Source organism: Orcinus orca, chromosome 2, assembly GCF_937001465.1.
Source record: "Orcinus orca chromosome 2, mOrcOrc1.1, whole genome shotgun sequence".
Classification (NCBI taxonomy): Eukaryota; Metazoa; Chordata; class Mammalia; order Artiodactyla; family Delphinidae; genus Orcinus; species Orcinus orca.
In genome coordinates, this window is record NC_064560.1 from 102369889 (window position 1) to 102383610 (window position 13722).

Here is a 13722-nt window from a genome sequence, read left to right on the forward strand (position 1 = left end):
AGTTAATCAAGTCCAGGAAGCACAGCGAGTCCCATACAGGATAAATCCAAGGAGAAACATGCCAAGACACATATTAATAAAATTATCAAAAACACAATGACCCAAAACCTATGGGATGCAGCAAAAGCAGTTCTAAGAGGGAAGTTTATAGCAATACAATCCTACCTTAAGAAACAAGGAACATCTGAAATAAACAACCTAACCTTACACCTAAAGCAATTAGAGAAAGAAGAACAAAAAAACCCCAATGTTAGCAGAAGGAAAGAAATCAAAAAGATCAGATCAGACATAAATGAAAAAGAAATGAAGGAAACAATAGCAAAGATCAATAAAACTAAAAGCTGGTTCTTTGAGAAGGTAAACAAAATTGATAAACCATTAGCCAGACTTATCAAGAAAAAAAGGGAGAAGACTCAAATCAATAGAATTAGAAATGAAAAAGGAGAAGTAACAACTGACACTGCAGACATACAAAGGATCATGAGAGATTACTACAAGCAACTGTATGCCAATAAAACGGACAACCTGGAAGAAATGGAAAAATCCTTAGAAATGCACAACCTTCCGAGACTGAACCAGGAAGAAATAGAAAATATGAACACACCAATCACAAGCACTGAAATTGAAACTGTGATTTAAAATCTTCCAACAAACAAAAGCCCAGGACCAGATGGCTTCCCAGGCGAATTCTATCAAACATTTAGAAAAGAGCTAACACCTATCCTTCTCAAACTCTTCCAAAATATAGCAGAGGGAGGAACACTCCCAAACTCATTCTACGAGGCCACCATCACTCTGATACCAAAACCAGACAAAGATGTCACAAAGAAAGAAAACTACAGGCCAATATGAACATAGATGCAAAAATCCTCAACAAAATACTGGCAGACAGAATCCAACAGCACATTAAAAGGATCATACACCATGATCAAGTGGTGTTTATCCCAGGAATGCAAGGATTCTTCAATTTACACAAATCAACGTGATACACCATATTAACAAACTGAAGGAGAAAAACCATATGATCATCTCAATAGATGCAGAGAAAGCTTTTGACAAAATTCAACACCCATTTATGATAAAAACCCTGCAGAAAGTAGGCATAGAGGGAACTTTCCTCCACATAATAAAGGCCATCTATAACAAACCCACAGCCAACATCATCCTCAATGGTGAAAAACTGAAACCATTTCCACTAAGATCAGGAACAAGACAAGGTTGCCCACTCTCACCACTATTATTGAACATAGTTATGGAAGTTTTAGCCACAGCAATCAGAGAAGAAAAAGAAATAAAAGGAATCCAAATTGGAAAAGAAGAAGTAAAGCTGTCACTGTTTGCAGATGACATGATACTATACATAGAGAATCCTAAAGATGCTACCAGAAAACTACTAGAGCTAATCAATGAATTTGGTAAAGTAGTCGGATAAAAGATTAATGCACAGAAATCTCTTGCATTCCTATACACTAATGATGAAAAATCTGAAAGTGAAATTAAGAAAACACTGTCATTTACCATTGCAAGAAAAAGAATAAAATACATAGGAATAAACCTACCTAAGGAGACAAAAGTCCTGTATGCAGAAAAGTATAAGACACTGATAAAAGAAATTTAAAATGATACAAATAGATGGAGAGATATACCATGTTCTTGAAGTGGAAGAATCAACATTGTGAAAATGACTCTACTAACCAAAGCAATCTACAGATTCAATGCAATCCCTATCAAACTACCACTGGCAGTTTTCACAGAAGTAGAACAAAAAATTTCACAATTTGAATGGAAACACAAAAGACCCCGAATAGCCAAAGCAATCCTGAGAAAGAAAAACAGAGCTGGAGGAATCAGGCTCCCTGACTTCAGACTATACTACAAAGCTACAGTAATCAGGACAGTATGGTAGTGGCACAAAAACAGAAATATAGATCAGTGGAACAGGAAAGAAAGCCCACAGATAAATCCACAGACATATGGTCACCTTATCTTTGATAAAGGAGGCAAGAATATACAGTGGAGAAAAGACAGCCTCTTCAATAAGTGGTGCTGGGAAAACTGGACAGCTACATGTAAAAGAATGAAATTAGAACACTCCCTAACACTATACACAACAATAAACTCAAAATGGATTAAAGACCTAAATGTAAGGCCAGACACCATCAAACTCTTAGAGGAAAACATAGGCAGAACACTCTATGACATAAATCACAGCAAGATTCTTTTTGACCCACCTCCTAGAGAAATGGAAATAAAAACAAATGGGACCTAATGAAACTTAAAAGCTTTTTCTCAGCAAAGGAAACCATAAACAAGACGAAAAGACAACCTTCAGAATGAGAGCGAATATTTGCAAATGAAGCAGCTGACAAAGGATTAATCTCCAAAACATACAAGCAACTCATGCAGCTCAATATCAAAAAAACAAACAACCCAATCCAAAAATGGGCAGAAGAGCTAAATAGACATTTCTCCAAAGAAGATATATAGAGTGCCAACAAACACATGAAAGGATGCTCAACAACATTAATCATTAGAGAAATGCAAATCAAAACTACAATGAGATATCATCTCACACCAGTCAGAATGACCATCATCAAAAAAATCTACAAACAATAAATGCTGGAGAGAGTGTGGAGAAAAGGGAACCCTCTTGCACTGTTGGTGGGAATGTAAATTGATACAGCCACTATGGAGAACAGTATGGAGGTTCCTTAAAAAACTAAAAATAGAACTACCATACGACCCAGCAATCCCACTACTGGGCATATACCCTGAGAAAACCATAATTCAAAAAGAGTCATATACCAAAATGTTCATTGCAGCTCTATTTACAATAGCCAGGACATGGAAGCAGCCTATGTGTCCATCAACAGATGAATGGGTAAAGAAGATGTGACACATATACACAATGAAATATTACTCAGCTGTAAAAAGGAATGAAACTGAGTTATTTGTAGTGAGGTGGATGGGCCTAGACACTGTCATACAGAGTGAAGTAAGTCAGAATGAGAAAAACAAATACCGTATGCTAACACATATATATGGAATCTAGAAAAAAAAAATGGTCAGAAGAACCTAGGGGCAAGATGGGAATGAAGGTGCAGACCTGCTAGAGAAAGGACTTGAGGATATGGGAGGGGGAAGGGTAATTTGGGACAAAGTGAGAGAGTGGCATGGACATATGTGCACTACCAAATGTAAAATAAATAGCTAGTGGGAAACAGCTGCATAGCAGAGGGAGATCAGCTCAGGGCTTTGTGACCACCTAGAGGGTTGGGATAGGGAGGGTGGGAGGGAGGGAGATGCAAGAGGGAAGAGATATAGGGATATATTTATATGTATAACTGATTCACTTTGTTATAAAGCAGAAACTAACACACCATTGTAAAGCAATTATACTCTAATAAAGATGTTTAAAAAAAGGAATACTTATACTAGAATAAAGTATTACTTGTTTTTCTGAATTGCAAATTTAACTGTCCTGTGTTTTATCTGGCAACCCTAACCTAGGGAGGTTTGAACTACAAAACAGTTTAGCTTAGAAATGAGTCGGTGTCTGCCCAAATGGAACTAGTTGTGCAGGGCGCTGGCACCTGACTGAGGGAAGGATTGCCATGTGCCAATCACTGTCTTGACAGAATGGTGTTACCTTAGGACATGGGAATTTTGGATTCAGTAAAGCTAATTAGCCTCATTATTCAGACTTTTTTGACGTTTTATAACTTTCCATCAGTATATTATTCTGATTTTTTTTCCTTAATTTGTTATCAAAGTTGTTTTTGAACAATCCAGTGTATGTTAGCCATGCTAAGGTGCTAAGACATTTATAAAATTAGCAAAGCATTTATAAAATTAGCCTAGCAAAGTCCCAACTAGATCTAATAAAAAAGCATTACAATAAAGGTAGGTTTGAATAGAACAAGCAATATGTTACATTCTGGGGTGTAAATAATTAATATATTGAGGAACACAATATCTTTCCTAATTTAGTCATAGATTTAATGCAGTACAATTAAAATATCGATGGAAACCTCTATAGAAAATAGGAAACTGTTTACAGAAAAATAAATAGTAAGAATTCCAGGAACTATTTTTAGTGGAAAAGCAGTATCTTTTTAAATAGAAAACAAATACATATTTAAAAAATTTTTATAAACAGAAATAAAGGTTAATGATACAGATAATGTAAAAATAGAACCAAACAATTAAAAGTTTTACATGAGTGGCTGGATTTGACTTTCTTCCTTTTTTTCTTCTTTATATCCCCATTCCCATTTCACACTCACACACCCAAATGGAAAGAAATCCTTGGTAAGACTTTGCACTAAAAATTGGCCACAAGAAGTAGTCACCATCTGCAAAGGAAAGCTTTGTCTCATAGATCAGGAGTCCCCAACCCCCGGGGCTGTGGACCAGTATCTGTCCACGGCCTGTTAGGAACCGGGCCGCACAGCAAGAGGTGAGCAGTGGACGAGCAGGCGAAGCTTCCTCTGCCTGCGGCTCCCCATCCCTCCCCATAGCTACATTACTGCCTGAACCATACTCCCCCCTCAAAGCCCCGTCCATGGAAAAACTGTCTTCCATGAAACAGGTCCCTGCTGCCAAAAAGGTTGGGAACCACTGTCATAGATGCTTCACTCCCCAGGACCTGAAGGAGTGAAACCGCCTCCCAAGATGCGAAGGCCTTGAGCAGACACCGCTGCTCCGGGGAACACGCAGGACTTCAGGGATCCGACTCCAGCCCTCAAGGATCCGACTCCAGCCCTCAAGGACAGTGCCAGCAAGGAGAAAAATATCAGGACCCTGTGTGCAGGAGAAGGAGCCCCAAGGGAAGAAGGAAAGTCCTAGATGTCCATCTGAGGGAGACCCTGGACTGAAAGGTAACTCAATATGAAAAGCAAAGAAAAGTTTTGCTCTACAGGCTTGTGCCTCACACACAAGGTAGCGTACAACACCTACTGTTAACACGATAAAAGCAAATCACAGAAGTGTGTATGAGGTGTACGACCTTGTGTGTAAGAAAAGAAGGTAGAGAATATATGTTCATTTTTACTTGTATCTGCTCTGAAAGGATACATAAGAAACTAATAAAAGTGATTACCTGTAGAGGACAGGGCAGATGAGGTGGATAGGGAAAGAGCAGGAGAAAGACTTCAACACAAACTTCTTTAACATTTTATTATGGCAAAATTTCAAATATATATATATAAAGACTAGTATAATAAACCTACAGGGACTCATTATGCAGCTTCAACAATTATTAATATTTTGTCAATCTTATTTCACTATTTCCTACATATTTTGAAATTTTTAATAGAATTTTGATTATTTTAATTTTTGTTCCATAGTGTATATACCATGTGAAATAAATTCATAACTTTAAAAAGAGATTGGAAGAAAGATGAGATGAGACAAGTTTAGACAATTCCTTTTTAGTTTACTGTAAAGGGAAAGTGAGAATTCAGGATTCGAAATTGTGATCAAGAGCGTTTTCTTGTCATGTTTTTTTATTATTATTATTTTTAATTTTATTTATTTATTTATTTTTGGCTGCTTTGGGTCTTCATTGCTGTGTACCGGCTTTCTCTAGTTGCAGTGAGCGGGGGCTACTCTTCACTGTGGCGCGCAGGCTTCTCATTGCCATGGCTTCTCTTGTTGCAGAGCATGGGCTCTAGGCACGCAGGCTTCAGTAGCTGTGGCATGCGGGCTCAGTAGTTGCGGCACATGGGCTTAGTTGCTCCACGGCATGTGGGATCTTCCCAGACCAGGGCTTGAACCCATGTCCCCTGCACTGGCAGGCAGATTCTTAACTACTGTGCCAGCAAGGGAAGTCCCTGTTGTGTTTTTTTAAAAATAGGAGATATAAAAGGCATTTTGTATGCTGCTAGGGAAAAATCCAGTAGAGAGGGAAGTCGAATAATGCAGGAGAGAAAGGTGAGATTTGTTAAAACAGTATTCTAGAGAAGGTGAGAAGAGATGGCATCTGAAACATTGATGAGGCGGGGGGGATTTCCCTAACTAAGAAAACATTTACAAAAGACATACCTGATAAAAAACTGTTATCCAAACATTAAAGAACTCTTAAAACTCAACAACATAAAAACAAATAACGCAACTAAAAAATGGACCAAAGACCTTAACAGACACCTCACCAAAGAAGATATATAGATAGCATATAAGCATATGAAAAGATACTCCATATCTTATATCATCAGGGAAAGGCAAATTAAAATGAGAGACCACTACATATGCATATACATTCTACACATGTTAGAATGGCCAAAATCCAGAACACGGACACAGCTAATGCCAAAGAGGATGAGTAGCAATAGGAACTCTCATTTATTGTTGGTGGGAATGCAAAGTACTATAGTACAATCACTTTGCGAGACAGTTGGCTATTTCTTACAAAACTAAACATACTCTTACCATTAGATCCAGCAGTTGTGCTCCTTGATATCTACCCAAAGGAGTTGAAAATGAAAAACCTGCATAAGGATGTTTATGGCAGCTTCATTCACAATTGGCAAAACTTGGAAGCAACCAAGATGTCCTTCAGTAAATGAATGGATAAATAAACTAAGGTACATAGAGACAGTGGAATATTATTTGGTGCTGAAAAGAAATGAGTTATCAAGTCAAGAAAAGTCATGGAGGAAACTTAAATGAGTGTTACTAAGTGAATAAAACCAATGTGAAAAGACTACACACTGTGTGAGTCCAAGTTTTGGAATCCTGGAAAAGACAGAACTACGGAAACAGTAAAAAGATCAGTGGTTGCTAAGGGGAGGGAGGGATGAATAGGCAAGGCATAGAGGATTTTTAGGGCATTAAAACCACTCTGTGTGATACTATAATGGTGGCTATACATCACTATACATTTGTCCAAACTCACTGAATGTACAACACCAAGAGTGAACCCTAATATTAACTATGAACTTGGCCTGATAATGATGCATCAGTGTACCTTTGTCAGTTGTAACAAATGCATCACTCTCGTGGGGAATGTTGATAATGCATGCCTCAGGGCAGGGAATCTATGAGAATCTCTACCTTCTGTTCAATTTTGCTGTGAACCTAAAACTGCTCTAAAATATAAAGCCTATTAAAAATAAATAGAGAAAGAAGGAATTTGGTATAAATCCATGGGCTAAATCTAGCCTCATTAGGTCCAGGGATGATCATAGTACCAAAAACAAAGATAATATTTTAACAATAATAATAATGAGAACAAGTAACATTTATTCAGAACTTACTATATGCCAGATTCTAGTCAAAACATTCTTCAGGTAGTAACTCATTTTTAAGGATAGCAACTAACAGCTTGTTACAAAGAGAAACGTAAAGAGTAAACCAAGAAAATATTCACATTTTTAGTAAGTAAATAATGCAAATTAAAATAATTTATTAACAGCCAACTGTCTTCCAAAGTGATTGTACTTTATTTCTTTATACTTAATAATGTAGCAAAACCAAATATAATACTAAAACTCTGTTTTGAAGGTGATATGGGGAAATAGGCACTGATAAAAGTAAATGGGGCAGTCTTTCTGGCACTGTCGCAAGAGAAGGACAGTCTTTCCGGCATTGTGTTACAAGAGCAGGGCATATTTAAAAAATAAAATAAAATAAAATATTTAAGTAAGTAATGCTTTAAAAATCATGACATTATGGACTTCCCTGGCAGTCCAGTGGTTAAGACCCTGTGCTCCCACTGCAGGGGGCATGGGTTTGATCTCTGGTCCCCTGGTCAGGGAACTAAGATGCCACACGGTGTGGGGGGAAAAAAAAAATCATGACATTAGATATTCAGTTGTATTCCACAAAAATCAAGATTCTGATGCTGCTAAGCTGTTTAGTATTTTAAAAAATATTTACAGGTTGAATGTAATTCGTATCAACATTAATAAACTAAGAAGACAAGATATATTGGTTTCATATTTTAGTACAGATGCGGATGTAATAAAGAATATTTTGAATGCTGGCAAAGGTTAGAGAGAATATTACTGATGACGTCAGTGAGGGGTAAGAAGTAGTGATGGAGGAAAAATAATTTGAGACAATCAAATCAGCTTTTGTTAATTCTTATTGATGGGACAAAGACCATGAGTAAAAGAAGTTAGCAATACATATTACATTTTTTAAGGAATAACAAGGGAGCCCTTGACCAGGTTTAATTTAACTATTCTATTTAAATTTCCCCACTAGTGACGTATTGATATTTTCATTTATTTTATGCTGAAATGTAATTACTTTAAGGTGACATAACACTGTAAATCTCATTGGTTATTGTGACCTAGTTAATAAGATTCTTTCATGACTGTAGGTATTGATAGACAATAGGTATTAATAGGAAAGAGTATAACGGCATTAAAACCAGAATGTACAAGTTCAGATAAAACTCCTCTGCCCAGGTGGAGAAATTGTGCAAAAATGCAGAAAGGAGAGGAGACCCCAAGGATTGTGTCAGCTTCATAATTTTTTTCGGACATACTATGGACATGAATTACATTGACAGTCTACAAAGTGTAGCCTAAATTACTAGCACCCAGAACATGTGGTCTGACCAGGGTCTCTGTATCATACTGGGGGAGAGTAGAGATACTGTTAATTTCCTCTTCTAAGTCTATACTACATGTTAACATTTTGAGGGTAACTACTGAAAGAATGAAAATAGGAGATATAACTTCCTAAAAAGTTGAAGGGAGAAAGAGGAACAAAGAAAGTACAATCAATCCAATAAATTGTAAGCCAGTCACAGTAAGAAACATAGCTCCTCAAATCCTAAATAAAATGTTACTAAACTGAATCCAACAATGAGGGGAGACAGAAGCAGATCTTGAGGCAAACGATGAATAAAATAATGGTCCACTCATCTATTTAATATTTACTGAGTGACTCATGCACTGCAGGTGTAACAGGGAACAAAACAGGCAAACACCTCTACTGTCATGAAGCTGACATTCTAATGGAGGAGAAACACAATAAATAAGCAAGTATGCAGTATATCAGATGGAGAAAAATGTGGAGAAATATAAAGCTGCTGTGGGGAGGGGGTAAAGTAATACAGGAGCATGATTGCAGCTGTCCATAGTGTTATCCGAAACATCTCACTCAGAAGGTGACATTTGGGCATGGACCTAAGAGTTGTTGGATATATGTAGACAGGTGTATAATATATAGGTAGGCCTATATGTGTAATCTATATGTAGACATGTATATATGTAGCCATCTATTAGTATACATGTAGACTAATATATATATTTGTACTCATTTGTGGAAAGAATTACCCAGGCAGAGGCAGTTGAATCAGCAAATGCAAAGGCCCTGAGATAGCAGTGTACCTGGTGTACTCAAGGAAGAGCAAGAAGGCCAGTGGGGTGATTCAGAGTGAACAAGAACAGGGGAGAGCAACAGGAGATGTGGGCCATTAAAAGGATTATAGTGTTCACTCTGAGGAAATGGGAAGTCTTACATTTTTAAAGGATCATTACAACTGCAATTTGAGAATCATCTATAAAGAGGCAAGTGTGGAGGCAAAGGGACCAGGAGTGGATCGATGATTCAATCTCGGCAACAGATAATGATGTCTTTATTTTGGATGGCAGAGGTAGTAAGAAGTGGTCAAATTCAGGGTATAATTTGAAGAAGGGGCCAGTTGAGTCTACTAATAGATTTAATAGACTGGATATGGGTTATGAAAGAGAGTGGTTAGGGATGACTATACAAGTTACTCTAGATCAAGTAGAATTTGTCTTAGAAATGCAAGGGAAACTTATAAATGATCTACTAACTTAGTAGATCAAAAGAGAAAAACAATATGATTCTCTTACAAATGCAGGAAAAAATTTTCTTGTCTGCAAATTGAATCCAATTAATGTTCTGGGGTCAACAGCAATCTGAACAGTCTATGATTTGGTTGATAGGAAATAAGCAAATGGTGAGGAAACATCTCAAGGGTATTTAAAAAAATATTTTAGTCCAATTATTACATTTTACAATGGTAATTTAGGTACATTAAAAAAAATCCTCATTAGGAAAACTCAGAACAGGAAACTTGTTTACCTTTATAAAACATAGCTATAAAAAATGTACAGAAAAAAAAAAGTTCCTCAAACACCACATTTCACGGTGAAATATTAGAAATAATATTTTCTAAAGTCAGTAAGAAGACTGATGTCCACCATCACTGCTCCTTTTCAAAAATTATCTTGATGTGCCTCAGTTTCCTCATATGTTAAATGGAATGATAGTAAGACCTACATCAGGGGTTAGTAATGGGAGTGTTTAGAACAGTGCCGTCTCATGTGAAGCATGTGCACACTGGTCCAGTGGTGTGCCAAGGAAATATATCTACTATGATTTTTTATTATACTTTAAAAACATTTTTTAATTGAAGTATAGTTAATTTACAATGCATTAGTTTCAGGTGTATGGCAAAGTGACTCAGTTATAAATATATATATTTTTTCAGATTCCTTTCCATTATAGATTATTACAAGGTATTTAGTAGAGTTCCCTGTGCTATACAGTAGGTCCTTGTTTACCTATTTTATACATGTGTATAAAATATATGTATATATATGTATATATACACATATATATATATGTGTATCTGTTAGTCCCAAACTCCTAATTTACCTCCCCACCCCCTGCTATCCCCTTTGGTAGCCAGAAGTTTGTTTTCTATGTCTGTGAGTCTATTTCTGTTTTGTAAATAAGTTAATTTATATCATTTTTTTAGATTCCACATATAAGTGATATCATATGATATTTGTCTTTGTCTGACTTACTTCACTTCATATGATAATCTCTCGGTCCATCCTGGTTGCTGAAAATGGCGTTCATTCATTCTTTTTTATGGCAGAGTAATATTCCATTGTGTGTATATACCACATCTTCTTTAATTATAAATATATTAAAATAGTTATTATTTAAAAAAAAATATGTTCAGGGAATTCCCTGGCGGTGGTGAGGACTCCATGCTTTCACTGCCATGGGCCTGGATTCAACCCCTATTCAGGGAACTAAGATCCCATAAGCCATGCAGCATGGCCAAAAAGAAAAAGTTCATTTTTCATTTTAAAGAATTCTAAAAGTATGTGAACTATAATTGACATTTTAAATTTTTTCCACTGTGCTTGTTCTCTTTCTTCTGATCCCAGGGCCCCCTTCCCAGTGAGGAGTCTTATCTACGTGGGTCATGTGGGGCTGACATGCTCCCTCCCGCCAGAGAGGGTAGAGCAGTGTGCAAGAAGGACCAGTCTTCCCATAGATCCGTACAGAGAGCTTGAGAGACAAAGGGTTTCTTTTTCCTCTGGGTTTGTGGGTAAACTAAGAGTTACATAGACTTGGGGCTACCAGCAGCTGTTGTGCTAACGGGTGGAGAGAGGTTCTCAAGAAGGAAGCCGAGAAAAGGCAGAAGATGGAGGCAGAAAGAGCCCTGGAACTCTGAGATCCAGTCACACCTGGCATCAGATTCACCTTCTAGGACTCCCCAGGTATATGAAGCAATATACAGTTGATCCTCATTATTCATAGATTCTGTATTTGCAAATTTGCCTACTGGCTAAAATTTATGTGTAACCCCAACATCAATACCTGTGGACTTTTGTGGTCATTCCATCATTTGTAGACATGCACGTGTGCAGAATGGTGAAATTTTTGAATTGCCTGATGTGCACGTTCCCAGCTGAGGTCAAACAAGGCCACACTCTGCCTTCTTATTTCAGCTCTCAGACTGTAAACATGTCCTTTTCGCATTTATCTAATTTTTGCACTTATTATTGGTAACCTTGCTGCTTAAAATGTCCCACGAGGGGAGTGCTGAAGTGTTCTCTAATGTCCCTGAGCGCAGGAAAGCGTGAGGTGCCTTACAGAGAAAACACGTGTGTTACATCAGCTTAGTTCAGGTGTGAGTTATAGTACTACTGGCTGTGAGTTCTATGTTAATGAGTCAACTATATATTAAATCAGGTGTCTTTAAACAGAAACACCCATAAAACAATGTTATGTATTGGTTGGTTACTGACAGTGTTGTGACCAGGTTCCCTGGAACCTAAGCCTGTATCCCCTAGCAACAGTGGTTCAGTATTCACTAATTCGGTATTTGTGGCAACTTTATAGAACATACCTACCAGGAATAATGAGAATCAACTGTCTTCTCTTTTTGCTTGAGTGGGAAGAAGCAGCACGTGAGTTAGTATGGGGCTGAGGGAAGGCTCTACTAAAGGGGTGACTTTTCAGTGGAAAGCACACCGATGAGTATTTCACTAGGAAAGGGAGTGGAAGAAGAGCATTCCAGGCTAAAGGAATAGCTTGAGCAAAGACCTTAGAGGGAAAAGGAACAAAGCATGTTGAAGATCTGAAAGAAGGCCAGTGAGGATGGATTACAAAGAGCAAGGGGAAAAATAGTGCAAGGGTCTGAGGGAGGTAGAAAATAGATATAGTGGATATTCTAGATGATTACCCATAACCCAGTTGCCAAGCCTCCTTTCTCATTAATCTCCAGTTTTGTTTGGGTACTGGTCCTTATCAGATATAGCCTTTCTGACTCAGGGAAAGCTAACTCCGTCCTTGGCTCACCAAGGGAGGACTGGTTAAGGTAAGCTACTCATGGTAATCCTGCCCCTGGCCAGCAAATGGTTTACAAATGGGAATGTGCCCCGATGTTGGCTAATTAAATATGAGTTACTTAAAGCTTTTAGGAAAGTACTTCCTTTTATTTGAGCAGTAGTGATGGAAAGTCAGTCTCACTCTTCCGTATGGAATATTGCCCATTTCCTGCTGGCAGCCATTTTGTGACCTTGAGGGATATCAGCCTGAGAACAAAACCTACACATGAAGGAGAATGGAGCTGACAGAACTGCAAGAAAAATAGGACCAGAGCCTTGATCACATTGTACCTGAAGCCTGTACTGTCTAGACTTCTGGTTATGTGAGCCAGCATCATTGTTTAGTCTTGGATTTGTTTTTCTGTTATTTAGAGTAGCAAGCCTCTTAACTGACCAATAGATGTCCAGGTATAATCCCCTAAACAATAAGTCCCCTCAACTGGACAGAGGACTGAGAGCTGGTAAGCAAATCATAACCAGGCAATCTAGTTTGGTCTTACATGATGAGTTTATTTCCCTTTTGTTACTTCTTAGCTTTAGTGAAGTCTTGTGTAAGCCATGTGTTAGTTGGAGTTTCCTTCCCATGAGACTATGCAGAGAGTATCTTGATCCCACTATTCCAAGTTCTGTGGAAATACAAAGCATTCCTCTAGATTTCTTTGAATTCTAGATGTACTCATGTTCATATGCCCACTGTTGGCAATGGTTCTCTTTATGGGTCATCTCATTCTCTAGGATATGTTGAGCAGTATTCTGTCTGCTAAATATTATACTAACTTTTATCTGAAGCATAACTCTTGTGTTTGAAATACACACACACAAGAAACATTTATGTGTTGAGTAACCTTGATTGAATATTTTGGGGAGATAGATATGGGGCTTGCATTGTTAAAACGCAAATAATTTTTTGGGTGTGTAGGGGTGTGTAGCCCAAGGTATGTTTCTTTTGTACCCATTTCTCCCCAAGTTCATGTTATCCTCTTCCTTTCTTTCCTGAACTCCTCTACCCTCAATGAGTATACCAGGAACTCCAATTTCTTCTGTCTCTAAAATGCAGAGCAATTCAAATCTTCAGTCTCAAATTTAGCTCTAGCCTTGTTTTGTGTAT

General features: G+C 37.6%; 1 protein-coding gene across 1 annotated transcript in view; it reads left to right on the forward strand.

Annotated features, from left to right (window-relative positions):
- The first annotated feature begins 4383 nt into the window (after positions 1–4383).
- NEDD4 (NEDD4 E3 ubiquitin protein ligase) overlaps positions 4384–13722 on the forward strand; it is a 193319-nt gene continuing 183980 nt past the window's right edge. Inside the window, exon 1 of the mRNA XM_049705989.1 lies at positions 4384–4880. The gene's annotated coding sequence lies outside the window, so the exon portion shown is untranslated. The remainder of the gene's footprint in view (positions 4881–13722) is intronic.